At 36.5% G+C, this 18,034-nt stretch overlaps 1 protein-coding gene across 1 annotated transcript in view; it reads right to left on the reverse strand.

The window, feature by feature from the left end:
• The window catches only part of LOC126855512 (uncharacterized), a 179,140-nt gene that overhangs the window by 114,447 nt on the left and 46,659 nt on the right, over positions 1-18,034 (reverse strand). The gene's annotated exons all lie outside the window — the stretch shown is intronic.

The raw sequence follows: 18,034 nt of genomic DNA on the forward strand, positions 1-18,034 counted from the left end.
ATATAAGACGCAAGTTGTTATTTAGTTTATCGTCTAGCTGAAAAATTAGATCTTTTTTTTTTTCAATGTGCGTCAACACACGGAATTCGCCTACTGATCGTGAAATCGATATTGCATGTTCAAATTAGTGTCGCGACAGCTTTGCTTTCAACACCACGACCAAGATACCTATTCTCAGATGACGGTGGCTCGTCTCAGTCAGCGATCACGTTAACCGGGTGCCGCTTACAGAACGGCGATATCGCCGTCATCGACGGGGCGGCTCGGGTTGCGGCTAAAGTCGCATTTAAAGAGACAGCAGCATCGCAGACTTACGCGAGGTCTTGCCAGAAGAATGCAATGAGGAAACTGCATCGGGCAAAACTACATCGGTGCGGCGATGCCGCAGAATGCTTAGAAGAGCGCAAATTTCTAGACTCTAAAACGAAAACATAACGAGCCAGGATCGAGAAAGGAAAATATTCGAGAAATTATTCAAGGAAAAAAGCAAAGGGGGATATCTGCTTAAGCGAACAAGCTGTAAAAAGGGAAGAGCGTAAGACTGGCGCCTCGAACATAATCCTCGACAACACTCGCATTGTTCCGTTCACGTGGAATATAATTTATGAGTTATGACGTTCCTCTTTCGAGAACACGTTACTCATCTCTCTCTCTCCAGTACTTGCTCGCCTAAACAAAGTAGTCAAATGAAACGAGTTTCTCCCGTGTCGGACATTGTTCCGCGACAAGTCGCGTTAGCAAGACAGTGGCTAATAAGCGCGCGACAGGATCACCGAAATCACTGTTCCGCTTGACAAGTTGGATGATGAGTGAGTCACACGCACTCACGCACACATATGCACGCGCACATACAGCAATGTATGTAAGTACATAAGTACATGATGTATGTAAGCATGTAAAGCCACTACGTTGTCCGACGACAAAGTGTCAAGTACCGCATAATTTCATCGCGTGCGTGCGTGCGTGCCTGCGTGCGAGATGCGCTTGCAACATAGTTCGCGAAATATCATAAATCTACCGAGATTCCCGGATAGTCATGTGAGAAATTCACAAACGACGATGCCATTGACGATCGTGGAATCGTCCGTGACGTCAACGGGCATCGGGCAAAATATAATTGTCCACTGCAATAAAACATTCGAAATATTTACAGCTCGGTATGTGCGTCAGAACGTACACATACACACTGCACATATATAGATGAATCCAGAAACGTTGAACATCATGTTCGACAAACGTAATGTTCCTACGTCAATTTGATGCAATGTCATTCGCACTAAAAAAACAAACACGTGATATCTTACGTATATAGTTCTGAACTATGTAATAAAAAAATTTGTATAAATTATATAAAGTGCTTATTATTTCTTAATTAACTTCATTAAAATTTTTTTCCTGTACATAATTATGCAATACGTATGATTCGAAAATTATATTTCTTGTATTACATACCAAAGAAAATAATTCTCTTTATGCGCCTTTTTATTAAAAATATTTTCATAAAAAGAGTAATATATTATTATAAAATAAAATGAAATAAAAAAATATATTACCATAGAAAGAACTAATTTTGAATTATTATAAACTAAAGCATTCATTAGAACTGTCTAAGTATTTAATAAATTGCCTAAGCTAATTTATAAATCCAATAATTTAATAATATATTTATTTGTGTTATTAACCTTGTATGATATTTTTTGCATCAAATTAATAACATCTAAAGTTTTGAACAAAAATTTATTTAATAAAAAAATTATCTAATGCATCTATCATAGGCACGTATGTTCGACGAAACATTATATGTTCTAATTAAATCTGACGTGAGTTAATACTATGTGCATTTTATTATTAATGAGTATATCATAAACATGTGCATTGTGATTCTGCCGGTTAGTGAAGAAGCGAGAATAATAGTGGAGAAGAGATAAAAGAAAAACAAAAAAAAATAGAGAGAGAGAGAGATGAAGAGAGAGAAAGCTATCTGTCACGCTGTCCGTCAAGAGGAATGTAGAGGGTGGCGAAGAAATAATAATAGCGACGATAATACATGGCTCAATTCTGAGTATCTGGACGCGCCGATCGTCTTCCATCTCATGATAAACGCCATCACTTTTTCCTCGAGTTCTCTCTTCATCTCTTTTATTGCGCCTCTGTCTCTTCGATCTCTGTTTCGTCTTTCAACCTGTTCTTATGTGTGTAATATGTTTGAGGTAGGTGGCCACGAATAATAGTACACGAGTAATCATCATGTCAAATTGTCATTTTGTCTCAAATAAAACGAAATGCGATCTCGACGCCTTCTGCTATCTCCTACTCATTATAATCAAAGATCATTATTTGTGATTAACTTAATCAAAAGGGATGTTTTCCGCAATTGAACGTTTGATACAAATATCATTCACGAGAAAAAATTTAATTAATTTTTAGATAAAAAGATTGATATGCTTGTATATATGTATGTATATTTGTATGTTATTCAAGATAAATTCTTTTTATATTGTTCTCATTTCTCGTTTCATTTATCATAAGATTTTACATGAGTACACGAACAATGTTCTGCAAGTATTATACAAGCCAAGCCGTCATGTCATATTTGTATAAACAACAGCATTTATCTGCTTCGTGTGCATGTTTCTCTTTGATTCATATTTGTTCTCCAGGCAAAGATTGCTTCAGAGCTTCTTCCCTCAGAATGAATATTGTGAGTGTTTTGTGTTCACGTTATCAAAGTTTGCAAAAATTTTGCAATTTTATCAATTATCAGTTCACTATGTATATACCTCTATCAAAAAATTATTTTTTTAATTATATAAATATAATGTATTTTTGTGTATATATATCTTAATTTAAAAATATTTCATCTTCATACTTTCTAAAATTTCCAAGGAAACAATCGACAAAATTAATGTATTTATTTTTTTTGGCAATTTTGAAATATATTTGAATTGCTAATCTTCTGTAATAATTAATTAACAATTTTATGAGCAAGATCTGAATGAATATTAATTTATGACATATAAGCTACAAAGTATTCTACCACGAAAAAGAATCTTTCCTTGCATTATCTGCTCTCTTTAATAATTCTGAAAATCATACATTTTCAACGCATTTAAATTATACGTATTTATCGATGTTGATGATCTATGCTTTGATCAGATAAACAGACATTTAGAATCATCAATATTGCATTTGACATTAACAAACGCTAATCGAAACTAACATCATTAGCTACAAAATAGAGAGAATTCGCGAGGATGATATCTAGCAAAGTCCCGGCGGAGAACGCGTTATTTTATATATTACTAAGGGCATCGTATAATACATGCGTATTCCTGTGAGACACAACGTCGCCAGTTGAATCCAGACCCTAGAGGAAAACGACGAAGGCGACTACCAACGACAACGACGACGAAGCAGTAGACGACGACGAAGACCACGTCGACGCCTCGTCCGCGGCGACAGCGCCTGACGTCGGGTATGCGAGGAGAACCGAAGAACTCTCGTGTGCTCGGTTATGTAACCACGCATGAAACTAATATATCAGAGTTGTCCGGCGTTTGTGGCAAACTTAGACCGCGCGTCTCGAGCCAAACTCTCCTCTTTCTTTCTCTCTCTTTTTCGATGTTTTTGGACAAATAAAAAGAATTTATACACAATTATGTGCAATGCAATAAGCATATGCTTAAGAATTCATATAAATAATGAATGAATAATATTCATTGTTATTAAACGATTTAGAAATGTTTATTAATTAAATTAAAAATACGTTTTATTTAAATATTGGATAGAATTATGATTGCCAGGCATAACGAGAAATTGCACGAGATACCAAATAAATAAGATTCTCGGGCAATTTTGACAGAAACGCGGAGAGAGAGAGAGAGAATTTTTTCGCATTCAGACCGTCGAAAAAGAGCGAGCATCTGTTGCTACCAAAAAGTCCCGGTCGCTCCAGACATGCCTTTTTCTACCATTCTTATACTTTTTCATTCTTCCGACTCGCGCTAGCCGATATTATTCGTAAAACATTACTCTTTTTCTGCAACGTGCACGATGTTTAGTTTAACAAATCGACGGATTCGCGAAACATTATAGAATTTAAAAAAATGAAGAAAGAAAAAAGAAAGCACTTTTGTGTTAGCCAAGCGAAATTATCGCAATCCATTCACAAAAACAAAAAAAAAATAATAAATAATAAACTTAATAATTTTTAGATAAGGAAATAGAATCTCCCTTAAGATTAAAATTTTATATTTACGCGTAACTTTTAATTATAAAAAAAGAAATCTTATTAATGAAATATAGAAATAATAAAGCGTAGTGTGTGAAGATTACTAAAATAGAAACAGGAAGAATATCAACAGAGTGGCGCAATTAATAATGGAATGTCAAATGTACATCGAAAAAATATAAAGTTCTACACGCGTGAGATCTATATCGCCTTAGAACGTGCCACGAAGAACTTTAGACGTTACGACTAGATTACATTATGTAGCGAACTATGTAATAGACTTACGTAATGCAATATTGTGCGTCGAGGCGTTCGCGTATCACAGATAGCACCGCCGTGATGTCTCGCCTTACAACTTCCGCGCATATATTTCGAGTGTCATACAGTATGTCGACGAGTTCAGACAGAGAAGTGCAGAAGCCGTTGCCGAGAACGGCGAGATTGACTCTCCCTTCTCAATTTTAGGATATGTCATCAATGTGTACAATTCGCATGCGGTGTTTATATTGACACATTCCCCGAGATGTGCACGTCACTTTCATTGTCGATGAAACGTACGCGTGATGTATATTATGTGTGTGAGATTTACCGACGACAGTCACTGCGTGATGCGATTTCCGGAGAAGGTCGCAAATCATTTCCGGCCGGTTCTTCGGAAAATTTACGAATAAAATAATTTATTTATATGTTAATTAAAATTCGAAATATTTAGTCGATTTTACGAATTAAGAATAAATATTTTCGATATATATATTCTTTTCGTTGGAAACTTCATGTATGTAATGATTATTTGAAATAATTATTTCACTCGTTTTATAGAATAGTTGTTTCTGTAAACTAACTTTACTACGTATGATAATATTTGATATTTAAAATACTATAAAAAAAAAAATATTTAAAATAGTCAATGCAAAAGTCGAAATTCCAAATATTATTAAAAAAAAAGAAAATTTCTGATAATTCTTTTAAAATTATTATCCCATTTAATAAATTCTCGTGTTTTAACTTATTTATATATGTATATATTTGCATATATATCCTAAAAATTGTCTGAGAGAAGAAGTTTCAAATAATATTTAATTTAAACAAAACTATTTAAATGATTATTTCCAATAATTTCCAAATATTTGAAATATATTTATCACTGGCAGAGATGCAACTAATCAAAGTATCGCATCAGTTTTCATTCGACATGTGTGTTCAATGGACACAATGGTAACTGCAAAGACAATATAATTACGTTGCATGATGCGAATATGGCAATGTCAGAGAATCGTCAGAGTTAGTAAACATCGCGGAGAAAATTCACCAACGGCACCCACATGGCAGACGCGCTTAACCGCGCGAAGCGCGCCGCGCTGTCCCAAAATAAACTGCATTAAATGGATCGTGGCCGCTTGGACAATGAAAACGTGAAGTCAATTAACTCGGTGTCACTGGAATCCATGAAATGACCCCCACTGATCACGTTTCATGAAAGAGAATGTAAAGTTTAATCGGATCTCTTCTTGATAACAAGTATAGAATTGATATTACGAAATATTTCTGGTATCAGTATCATATCCAACTTTAAACTAATTAGAAAAGTAATATTGCACAAATTTCTCAATTTTATACGATTTATTATAATTTGAAGCACTGCTAATATTTAACAAAAATTGAAGCGTATTTTTATAAAAAAATCATGTTACATTAATGTGATATCACTCGATTATCAGTTTACTTTATAAAAGTACTTTATGAAACTAAATTTTTCAGAATCTGACCTTTCATATACAATAATGTAACTTTAGATACATACGGTGCGTTACATGTGTAATATAAATCATGTATATAAAAAAAGTATATATTACACGAGTATATTATAAATCACAATAAAATCTGCGTCAGAACATATGACCACATTATCCGGAGAGAAGAGTTGAAGAGATGTCAAATATAATATCAAAAATTAGCATTGTAATAATGGCGAGATGTTTAGCGTAATTACCAGCTCATCAGCGCGATACATAATGTATCAACGTGTTGTCATTAACGGGTTAACGCCACATACAAAAGTATCCGTTACATGATGTGGTTTATAAAAAAAAGAGACAAGAGCAAAAGCGCGCTACGACGAAGCAGTAATTATGCAGAGTATCTCGTTTAATCGGTGGATCGTTACGTCGCGGCTAAATTTAGGCTAATCTGCAAAATTATAAATAAAAGAATTACAATCGGCAAACGCGGGACGTTCACCGTTTCACTTTTTTTTTTAGCCCCAACAATATTCTGTCAGTTCACGGCGCGAATATATCGCGCGAGCGGCATTTAAAGTCCGATTTAACCGAGCACAAAAAATAAACTCGGATATTAATCTGATAGTCGCGCGTTGTTTATAGTCCCCTAAAACCTTCCCCGATGTCTTTCCTCGTACGACGATTCGAGTTAATCGTCGACGAAGACAAATGCCGCTAAACGAAACAAAATTTATGCCTGTAAATAAGGAGTCACGAATCATCGACGATCGTTGCGATTAAATCGCGTTAGCAATAGTCTCGTGAACGAGAATACGAAGTACGAGAGCTGCGTAAAAATCGATCCGCGAAACCTGTTTCAAACTGGGCTACACGAGGAGGGTGGGGGAGGGGAGGGGAAGCGTCCCCGCGAACGCGCGATTCGCGCTTAGAAAGCGACGGTCGCTGGAGGTTGACAAATGCGTATTAAAACTGCGATCTTGCACGGTATAATTATGCGATATAAGGAAACTTACACAAAACGGCTGTTTCCGTAATGGGATTATAATCGCACGCCGTGCATGGATTTTCGACGCGGGCATCGATGGATTAAATACGGGTTCCGTCGCGCTCAATGATATACATTAGTCCGGAACATCGTTTAGACACCGCGACTGTTAGGGAAGAAAACAACACTTGTCATATTGGAGACGTTTACGTTATTAAGCCGCTCGACGTTCGAGCGGCGAGCGCGCCATTATCTTCGCATAGAGAGAGCTATCGCCTCTCAATAAGAGGCGCCTTGTAAATGTCTCAATCTCCGCTTTTTCTTTTCTGCGGAATACTTATGCCGTGCGAGAGAACGACAACGTTCGCTTTAATGCGATTGGACGATAAATTATCATATAGAACGTTAGCAAAGTGGAGCAGGTAGGTCATTATTTAGTCTAATTAGCGAAAACTGTCACACGAGTAACGACACAGAATCGACGAGAGACATTAAGTTTGCATCTTTATCGCGTTAGTAATCGGGTAATAGGGTAAATGCTTTACGGCGCAATGATCATATTTTTATAATGATATTCAAGTAAAGATATTTCAAAATGCGCGAAGGTTGAATATTGCACGTCAAATATATATATCTCTAATTTGAAATTCTTTCGATTCAGGCAAATTAGTTAATTAAATACGTCAATTGCGGAGAATTAATTTATCAATCGCATTTCTGTTTTTATTGTCATAGTGAAATAATGACAAAGTGGCTCTCTAATCGCCGTAAATTTTATATCCGTATGTTATCATCAAATAACGACAAATATCGCTTTTTCACTCGGCTTAGAATTAAATTTTATTATAAGCTCTCGCGTGCTCTTTTTGTCGTCCAAGTCACGTGGCAGCGTCGTTAAAGCAACGTTTAAAAAATTGCTTTTCAAACATTGATTTTTGGTGCGATATAAATAAGATTTATGCGGCACGCCGTGTCTTGATGTATCACATGTTGCAAACCGGCCCGATCCCTATCCTTTCGTTCATTTTCAAGCGTTTGATTTATGACCATCTCTTATGTGCACTCGTAAACGTTATATTGGTTTCCCGCGGTAGCATTACGCCTGCGTCTTCAGGAACCAATTAACGCCGTATCAAGTGCGTCGAAAAAAAAAAAAAGACTAAACGACGGACAGCGACGATCATGCGCTCAGACTCAGAAAGGCCCTTTTAACCCTTTTCCATTGTGTATAATATGCAAAATTTGATTACAAGAGAAAAATTTCTATTTGGGCAAAGAAAAGATTGAAGGTTTTTTTTTTTTAATTTTATTCTTTTTAATTTCATAAAATGTTATCCAATCGTTTGAAGATATTCGCTGTGAATCTTCAAAATTATGTGAAGGAGAATTAATTTTTATATATGTGAATCACTAACCGTATTTGGATTAAATTACGAATGCACATTTTTGACATCGTCGTCCGAGACAGAGTTTAGACTCTGTTTGTTGGCACTTTTTGCTAACATCTAGACGTTGGTGGCTTGAGCGAGGGCGTGCTGACGTGAGACGCCATGACGCTGAGTGCGTTCCAAAAATACGACGGCACTTTGGCACAGTGTACTGCTCGCAGTGAGTTTAGCGGTTGTTTACATCGATAAAGAAGCTGTTGCGAGTGCCATTCCGCGCCATTAGTGATCTCTTACGTTGTCTATAATGCTGGCATCTCGTTTACTGTTTCGAGTCGTTTGTCTTTAATGCTTTCAATCACAAACGTCATTGCGTTACTCTAGCATCTTGCGGACTAAAGCAAAATGCAAATCTCTAAAGATCAATATTTCATGTCTTCCATCAGCTATTAATGTATGACATTACGACTAAATAAATAAATAATTTTAAAAGTATATTTTTTTACAGAAAAAAAAAAAAAATTTCTACAATTCAAATTTTTTTACCATTTGTCTATATTCATGCGTTTTAAAAAATTAATAAAAAATAAATGTAGAATTTTATTTTATAATTGTTAATGTTGTACAAATTATTTGTCTTTGAAATATCATCTAATTCTCTTCACAGAATTTATCATTTTTATATCGCAGCTTCAGATATTTTTATTTACTATGGTGTGTGACAACTAATATTAATGATATCACTATCTTTGTTAGTCGTGCGAGAGACTCTGTGTTGATTTATCGTGTTGAATTTTCGAGACGATTTGGTAAGATCGTAGACAGACGCGAGCCGCGAAGTCGACCATTCGCAGCTGGCTATTATTGTCACGGTGTTCACAATACGAGGGCGACGACGAATCCTCGCGCGGGAGAGACGCGAGTACATTCATCCGCGTTCACAGACTGCGCATCAGCGAGACCTAGGCCCGTTCAGAACGCGGTTCCACCATGACCACGATTCATAGTCCCGCGGGTGTACCATTAATGAGAGTTCCTCCTTGCGGCAACTCGCCACTGTTATTATAGCTGCTCATAACAGTCAAGCATCGCGTCGGCAGTCGCGCTGGCAGCCGCGACTGTGAGGCATTGAGCGTCTATTTTCACGCTCGTCGCAAACAGCCTCCTTGTTGCACGATTTCAAGCGAGTGTCCAGCCGTGGATTGCCACCCCCTCGTACACGTCTAGTCAATTAGAGTCGACGAGGCGGAAAGATTTCGCGCTGGAACGGCGGCATACTTGGAACCAAGTCAATCGTTAACGCGACGTTAAAAAATGAACAAAAAAAAAAGGGAAACTTTTCGATTATCGAATTCTCATATGTAGTAAACTCTAATGCAATCAATAACACAAAAATATTACAGATTTTATTAAATTAAATTTATTAAAAATTTTATTTTTCGTATTTATTTTTATCTTTTTAAATATTAATTGCATATATATTTAATTTTTGTTATTATCTTTGCTTATTGCTTTGTTTTTATTGGAATTTTAACAAAATTATATTGTAACTCAATGCATTTTAATTCAAATTACGTGCGGTCTCTTATCCGTGCACGTTATTAAACTTGATAATAATTAATAGAAATAAATTGGAAATTTTTTCACGTGACGCTCAATTATTATAAAAAAAATTTTCACTCGAGTTACCTTACCACTCTCAAAACGATAAAGAAGACGTTTTTCTACGATGTCCCTTAATAAAAACAATTTATTAAGAAATATCTTAATTTTTCTCTCCACTAAATTTTTCTCTCTATTTCACGTTTATAAAATATTTTTTTACAACGTAAAACAATTCCCTAACGATATCGCGGAGCATCTAAGAAATAACCAAATTAATTTTCTCTTCCAAGATGTTCACACATAATATACATGAAAGAGCAAAAGACTTCGCGGGTAGTGAGCGGGTGTGTTGGAAAGAATACAAAAAGAGAAGTTTGGCCAGACAGTGTAGGGCGTGGGAGATACATTTATAAACTCACATCTGTGAGCTTAGAATCGCGTGATTTAGTGGCTACGGAAGGAGATGGTCGCGTCCGCTTTAAGCGGCTCTTCAGCCGCCCTCATTCGCGAGAAACGGCGTTTTGCTGAGTTAAAACGGAGTAACATCCCATCGATCATAAGCAAAATAGATAGCGGGATTATCGGACAGGTGGTCAAGCACTTTTACCTTCTTGGTGATTGAATTGCACGACTTATCAAAATTATTGGATGTCTCTGCGAATCACATTGTATAGAACATCCTAGAAATATTAGGAAGTAATATTTGACATCACGCTTGTTTCGCTCGCGATCAGAATTGGCGAGAGGCACGTTCCAGTTTATAAGTACCATTATTTCTATGTACATTGTATCATCGCGGTCGCACAGGTTCCATTAATCTAACAAATGTCTGCATATGTAATCCGTCAAGAAGGAATCGCGTATGTTAACGTGCACATTTCTCAGCCGATACGCCGTCCTTCTAATTGTAAGCTCGCCTGCGCCTCGGTCGGAGAGCATGATATAGATCTTTCGCGTCTATCATGTATGCCAAATTTAAATGCCCTTTTACCGAATAATATTCCCGGTGTCGTTAAAATAGATGATTAATCACACACCACAAGATTATATGCATGTCTTTCCTTCTAAAAAAAAATAAATTTCGTCTAATAACGCCGCAGAATATCAATACAAAAACGCGAGATCGCATATATATAAATAGTAAAATAAAATATCTATAAAATCGATCATAATATGCTCCAAGATGTGATCCCCGTCTCTCTTATCATATATTGAGTATAATAATTTTAATCTAATATTGTTAAAATAAATTAATCAATAATTGATTATTAATTTATGGAAGAATTATAATCATTTTCTAAGACTCGGGTTACGCAGTTGTAACTGCGGTTAGCACGTATACCGTACTCAATTTCAAGATTACGTCTCAACGTCTATACGTATATATGTAGTCCTCTAACAAAATTAGCTGCGCTTTAGTTACCCGACGGTATTCTCGACTTCGGTCGATACTCTGCGCGATCCCCAACGTCACTGCGAGACATCGCAAACATGCTGAATTTAGCTCGCTATCGTCGGTACGCGATCCGTTCTGCATTGTCGGCAACGACAACGATCTTTTTCCGTATTATTAATTATCGTCGGACCGCGCGATTTCCGAGGGCGCGACTAATTGGAAACGATCGGCGATGTCGAGCTACAAATTCCGACGATGATGACTAGACCGCGTACGTGGATCGCGGCCGAAATCACGGACGCTTTGCTCACATTATGTCGCACCGCGAGAACGTAAGAAGCATCTGACACGAGCGAGTGTATGTCGCAAATAGCCAAAATAACTAGCGCGAAAAAGCTATGGTCCGTGAAATATGTGTCGTTATGTTGTCGAAGACCTTTACGACTCTCGGGACCCTTTCAAGATTTCGATGACGTTTGTGTCGCGTCCACTTAAACTACTTTTACGGCAACTCCGCCGAAATCTACACAGGTGTAACTCATTTAGTTGCGTCACGTATTTAAATTACTACCTTATAAATTACTACCTTATATTTAAATTATTATCTTATATCGTTTTCAATGTCTTTTCGATATCAAATTCTTCAATTATATTTCTTCGGTATCTGTCGAGAAAATAATAATTTTATTGATCAAACTATTAGATAAATAAAAAATTCGATGATTTTGAAATGTTGTTTATGTGCATTTGCTAAATGTTTTCTCCCTCATATACATATATTTTTTAAATATTTTTAGAATATTAACTGATTAAATATATATAATATTTTTTTGAGAATATTATAAAAATATTAAATATTTTTTAAGATATTATACGTATTATTAAATCATAATAAAATTATATTAATAATTTTTTGCTTGCTAGATTTATTTTTTATTTTTTTTTCCTATTTTTTAAATTGTTTCCTGCTTTTTAAAATAATTTCGCAAATTATCTTTCCTTTTAGAAAAAAAAGGGAATAGGAAGACGTGATTTGATTTCAACAGAGTTTTTGGTGTTAATGTATAACGAAAGCTTCTACCATGTTTCTGCTATGCGCAATAATGCGCGAACGTGTGACAGGCCCAGATATAATATTGCCCGACCATCTCTAGCCAGACGGAACGATTCTGGGAATCATCGGTAATGCCTAACCAGGCGCTCAATCTCGTTATTACATCTCTCGCCGAATTCCTTTCCGCGTTCAGGATGAACGTCTCGTTTCTCGTCTCTCTCGAATGCTCACTTGCTTAGCCACGGTGTTCGTAAATCTCTCGCTGTGGTTACAGCCGCCGAGCATTACGTTGATGCACTATTTATAAACACGTGACATCGAGACGAGTGGTAGGTAGGTGCGGGTGGGCCAAGAAAACCTACGTCGCTACCGCGACAGAGTTACTTTCGTGTTCTCGCCTCTTCTCGGCGTCCACCTGCTCTCGTGTAGTCAGGCGCGCTATCTCCTCGCTCTCTCCTCTCTTTCCTTCTTGCTCCTTCTGCCGATTCATTTCTCAGATACCCGTAGTCTCTATTTCATGCACTTTCGATCGCATTAAATTCCTTGCGCGAACAAAGATTCCCCTGATCGTTTTTAACTTTCTCCCGCCAAAACCATGGTCATCGATCAAACTTACGAGTAACTCTTATCGAGCAATATAATATAAACTTGCGTGGAAAATGATGTTGAGTACTGAATAGAAAGATTTAATAAACAAATAAAAATTATATCCTAAAATAAAATTATAATTATATAAAAAACATTATACATATAAATAATAGATGGTGCTAAATAAATTAGATAATAACTAAAAATATGTTTGTAAATAATATGTCCATAATGTGCATTAAATAAAAAAAAAAAAAAAAACTAAATAAATTAAAACCCTAATAAATTTATTAAGAAGAGATATAATCTGGCTTATCATTAATTGATATGCAAATAGCTCGTAACTTTATTCGGCATCATTGAATGTTCTGTCTGGTCCACTTTTATAAATTAATGTACTTTTAACGGTATAAATACACACAGTCGGCCATTGTGACCATCTTTCGAACAATTACACAGCTCTATTTATCACGGCTGTCTTTGCGATGCGTTTCGCCCTAATTAAACCGACGTTAAAGAAGCTCGCTTCATTTCGATTCGCCCGAACTTTAGCCTTTCGATACGCAAAAATGATGATCGGTCGTGGCCGTAATTATCTTAAAGCTACTGCGGTGCTCACATCGCGTAGATCATATTTCTTGTCGGCTTCTGCCTTTCCTTGTGCGCGCTCGCGAGTAAGACGTTCGAGTGCCGCGAGTGCATTAATCTCCGGCGACAGTTGCGCTAATGTAATCGTTTAATAAATCCGGTTTATTAACTGCGCCTGTTTTCACTCGTACATTAATTCACCATTCACCGCGAATCCCATGCAAACCAAAAATTCGACATGCGAAAAGACGAACAAAGAAAAAGGAAGAAAAGAAAAGAGATTATTATATATCGCAATGTTTAATTAGCATCCTGATTGCGAATTTTCATAATATACGAGTCAAAAGATGAAGATATATGTAAAAAAAAATATAACATAATAAAAAAACATAGCATCAACAAGGCTTTTAATTAACTTAACATTTTCTCTTTTTTTTTTTTGAAAATTATATTCTCATTAAATTATAACAAAAATGAGATTATAAAATAAGAGCATAATATTAGCCGTTAACAAATATGTGATTGTGGAGAATTTTCGCATTCTCTAAAGTATAAGGAGCACGTAAAATTATAACCTTTGTATAAAATAATATATTTTTGTGTAAGGTAATAATTAAAATCCGGTTGCCACTGCGGCGCCGTCGCGCTGATAGATACGCGAATCAGACAAATTATGATGATAAAATCGTCAACACGGGTCTCGATATCCTTTCGTTCGGAGAATACCAATTATATATCAAGTGCGACATATTTATATCCGATCATATGCTGCAAGCCATGCATTCGATGATTGGTCGATCGAATAATTTGTATATTGCGCCACCGGGGAAACATTAATGTGATATGCGCTCTGAGCCGACCGATAATTAATACAAAATGGCGATCCGCGCGGCAAAAACGTATTTACAACGGATAATGAACGGCGTTGGGCGCCGCCAGACATGTATGCAAAGCGAATAACATGTTATGTTCAACTTATGCGCGATTGTCAGTCGTCGAAAGTAGAAAGGTGCTTCGATCAACCAATCGCAATCAAAGCGGTAGAAGAGTGTGACGCATGGACATATCGATTGGTCGATCGGACAATATCATGTCGCGAAGGCTGTGTCTTTCCGTCGTGCAAAGTGTTATTTAATAAGTCGTTTAATGCTCCGTATATACATTTGCAACGTGATCGAATCGAACCGTGACACCTCTAAGATCGTAGCCTTAGGGCTTTCGATTATTACGAATAGCAATTAACCCACAATCATCGAAAAAAATTATAGAATTTCTACATAGAATGTATTATATAAATATGTAGAAATAGTTTCTCGATCTAGATTTTAATGATAAGCGATTGAAATAGTCTCAAAGGTTATTTTTTTTTTTTTAAATATGTCAAGGCATTAATACTTTTTAAATTATAAACGATTGAGAAAAAATTAAGAAGATTACGCGACATCAGAGATAAATTTGAATATTTTAGATACATAAAATTTTCCATTGTATATCATTCATCGTATAATAAACATATAATTTATGCACGTAAATAGATTTATAAAATAAAATAAGTAGCATACCACGCATTTTTCGTCTGGCAAGGAGTCCTCAAAGTCTACTCGGTAATAACGCGTTGTGTGCAATTGTAAAAGGCGCAAGATCTGCGACGATTGTCAGGACTTAGCTTTCTTGCGAACTGCACCGCGTTTCTCTGGCAATATCCTAACGACTTTCCGAGCGACAAGAAGCAAACCGCGCCGAGTAAAATCGCAAACGTACGTGCGCGCTCCCCGGGTAGTCCCCGACATTGTCTTAGTCGAAGAAAGAAATTCCGCCGGGGCAAAGTCACGGTGATTAGACGCTGCGAGGTGTGGAGGATCGGGATCGATGGATTCCTGGAAAGAGCGGGCGTAGGTGTAAAAATGTCTCGGTGGGCAATCGTCACGCTCGGTTGGGGGTGATGGTACACGCATACGCACGCATACTTTTGTACAAACGCACGAAGCATGGAATCTCTGCGGTTCCATCGGCATCAAGGGCGTGCGATGTGAGAAATAGTAGCGAGCACATTTCAAATAAAAATTATTGAAAATAATCATTTATTCAAATAGTTCTCTTTAAATAAAGTATTAATTAAATATTTATTTTTCTTGATTATAATTGAGACTATCAATTAAAATAACTTAAAAAAATTATTCGAAATTTTTGTTAAAATAAAACTTTAAATTCTTATTTCAAATCACATTCCTTGCATTAGAGTAATATTTATAAAATTAATTAAATCTTTTAAATAGAATTAGAATAATTAATATCCAAAAATAAATTATTTTATTTTACTATTTATATAATTAAGTAAAAGAAAAACATAGCTGACATAAATAATTTTATTTCCTATTTTTTTTTTTGCCCACTTCTGGCGAAATCCTGTCCTACCTAGAAGTTCTTGTTTTCCTGCGGCGTCAGAAACAACGCGCTCGAAAGCGGCAAATTCCGCGCGCAATTATCCTGACATAGTACGACATTTGTTAAGGTCCTGTCGCCCGGTCGGAATCCCGGTCGACGTGGCGGATACAAAGTTCTGCAACAAAGCGCGGTTTCGTCGCACCGAGCCGTGCCGAGGGACGATTACGAAGTTACGTTCCTAGAGTTCCTCGAAGATCGGCTTTTTACTCGTGTCTTCTTGACACGAAAAGTCGATGAAGTAATATCTCGCGACATCGACTCGAATAATGCGCGGTGATTTTATCGATCAATGCGGTATATCGAGTAATATCAAAGTACATTCAAAACAAGAATTGAAATCGATATAATTATGCTTCTTCGGAAACAGTCGATGCAAATTGAATCTAGATAAGATATAATAGCGGAATAAAATCGACACTTTATCGCCGTAAATACATAACATATTTCAGATTATATATTTGCGAGACATTCAATTTAATTATAGAAATATACCCGTTCTCGCGATCTCTTTAATACGCTCTTAACGAAGAAACTGCGGGTGAAGACAAAGACAGAAAGAAAGAGACAGAGGGTTCCTCACCGACTTGTGAGTCCCCGCGCGCACTCCAAATGCGACATTGATAAATAATTATTGGAGTGTAGACGCAGGCATTTACGCAAGCAGGTGCGCAGGTCGAAAGGAGGCGGCAACTTCGCGACACCTGGTGCTGATTAAAGAACGAATCGTCTTCGGCATGAGCGAGTGTACGCGCGCGCGTTAGCGACTTAAACGATCTGAGCTAAATTGCTATGTTATTCTTGTATAAACCGCGGAATCCCCATGGCTGTCCAATTACCGGACGAAGTGGCAAGTCGTCTCGGGATACACGCGTTTCGCGCGCGAGCCGCGACTTTTTTATTCCGTTTGTTTTTTCTTTCCTTCCTCGCCGACGTTGTCGACGACGGCACCGTTAAAGTCGGATAATGAGACGACCTCGCACGCGCGAGGTGCGCGAGTACAGAAGAAAGGAAACTCTCTCCTCTGCAATGCGGTCTATACGCGGTAGGCATAATTTTGTATACAAAGCTCGTGAACCTACGAGACCTCTGAACCTCCATTAGATTTATGCAGTTACACAATGTTACACGCCGTGAGATACACGGGATTGCGTATCCTGGTGGGAGAGCATTTGCATTCAACGAGCGAGAAAATGCTTACGAGGCACAGGTCTTATCTCACGAGCGAGAAATATTTTGTTATCGTTAATATTACTTATGTTACATTCACATCGGCGATGATGAACGTCCGCTTAAATATTATAAACGACATTAATCGAAGTCGCGTGCGGATCTTCGATAGTTGCCGATCGAGTCTCCTTCATTTTTCTACAATCTTAATTATGCATGTAGCGCTATTATAAATATGAAAATGAGCGTATTAATTAAAGCGATCTCAATATAAGAGCCTTTCTCGATTACACGACATTTACTCGAAACGATACTTATGTACCACCTTGATCGCATGCAGTGACTAGCAAATCATGTGACAAAACGTAAAAAAAATATCGCGCCCTTCCACTCTCTTTCTTCTTTGAAAAAAAATATGGTTGAGTGATGAAAAACAACGAGGATATTCAATAAGATCATCGATAATCACATAATTTAATATGCATATCTTCTTATCTCCTGTTATTGCCATCATTAAATATATGTTCAAATTTGTTCAATCTATCTCGTATCAAATCTATCGATTCTTCTATTCGAATCATTTCAAGATGTGTTAGCTTAATATATTTCGTAATTATTAACGTAACTGTATTGCATATAATAAAATAATTGAGCTATTAACAATACTTTCAATATCTCAATTATAAATAAAAGAAATTTTAAGTTAAGAAAAGCTAAAAATGAAAAATGTGTTTCATTAATCTGATTTTCTTAATTTAATTCAATTCTTTCCAAATATCGAATTCATCCTACGAGCTAATTGTAACATCGTTTATGATTCGAATATTTTTTGATGTCACCACCCGATACCA

The sequence above is a fragment of the Cataglyphis hispanica genome, chromosome 16, assembly GCF_021464435.1.
Source record: "Cataglyphis hispanica isolate Lineage 1 chromosome 16, ULB_Chis1_1.0, whole genome shotgun sequence".
Taxonomy (NCBI): Eukaryota; Metazoa; Arthropoda; class Insecta; order Hymenoptera; family Formicidae; genus Cataglyphis; species Cataglyphis hispanica.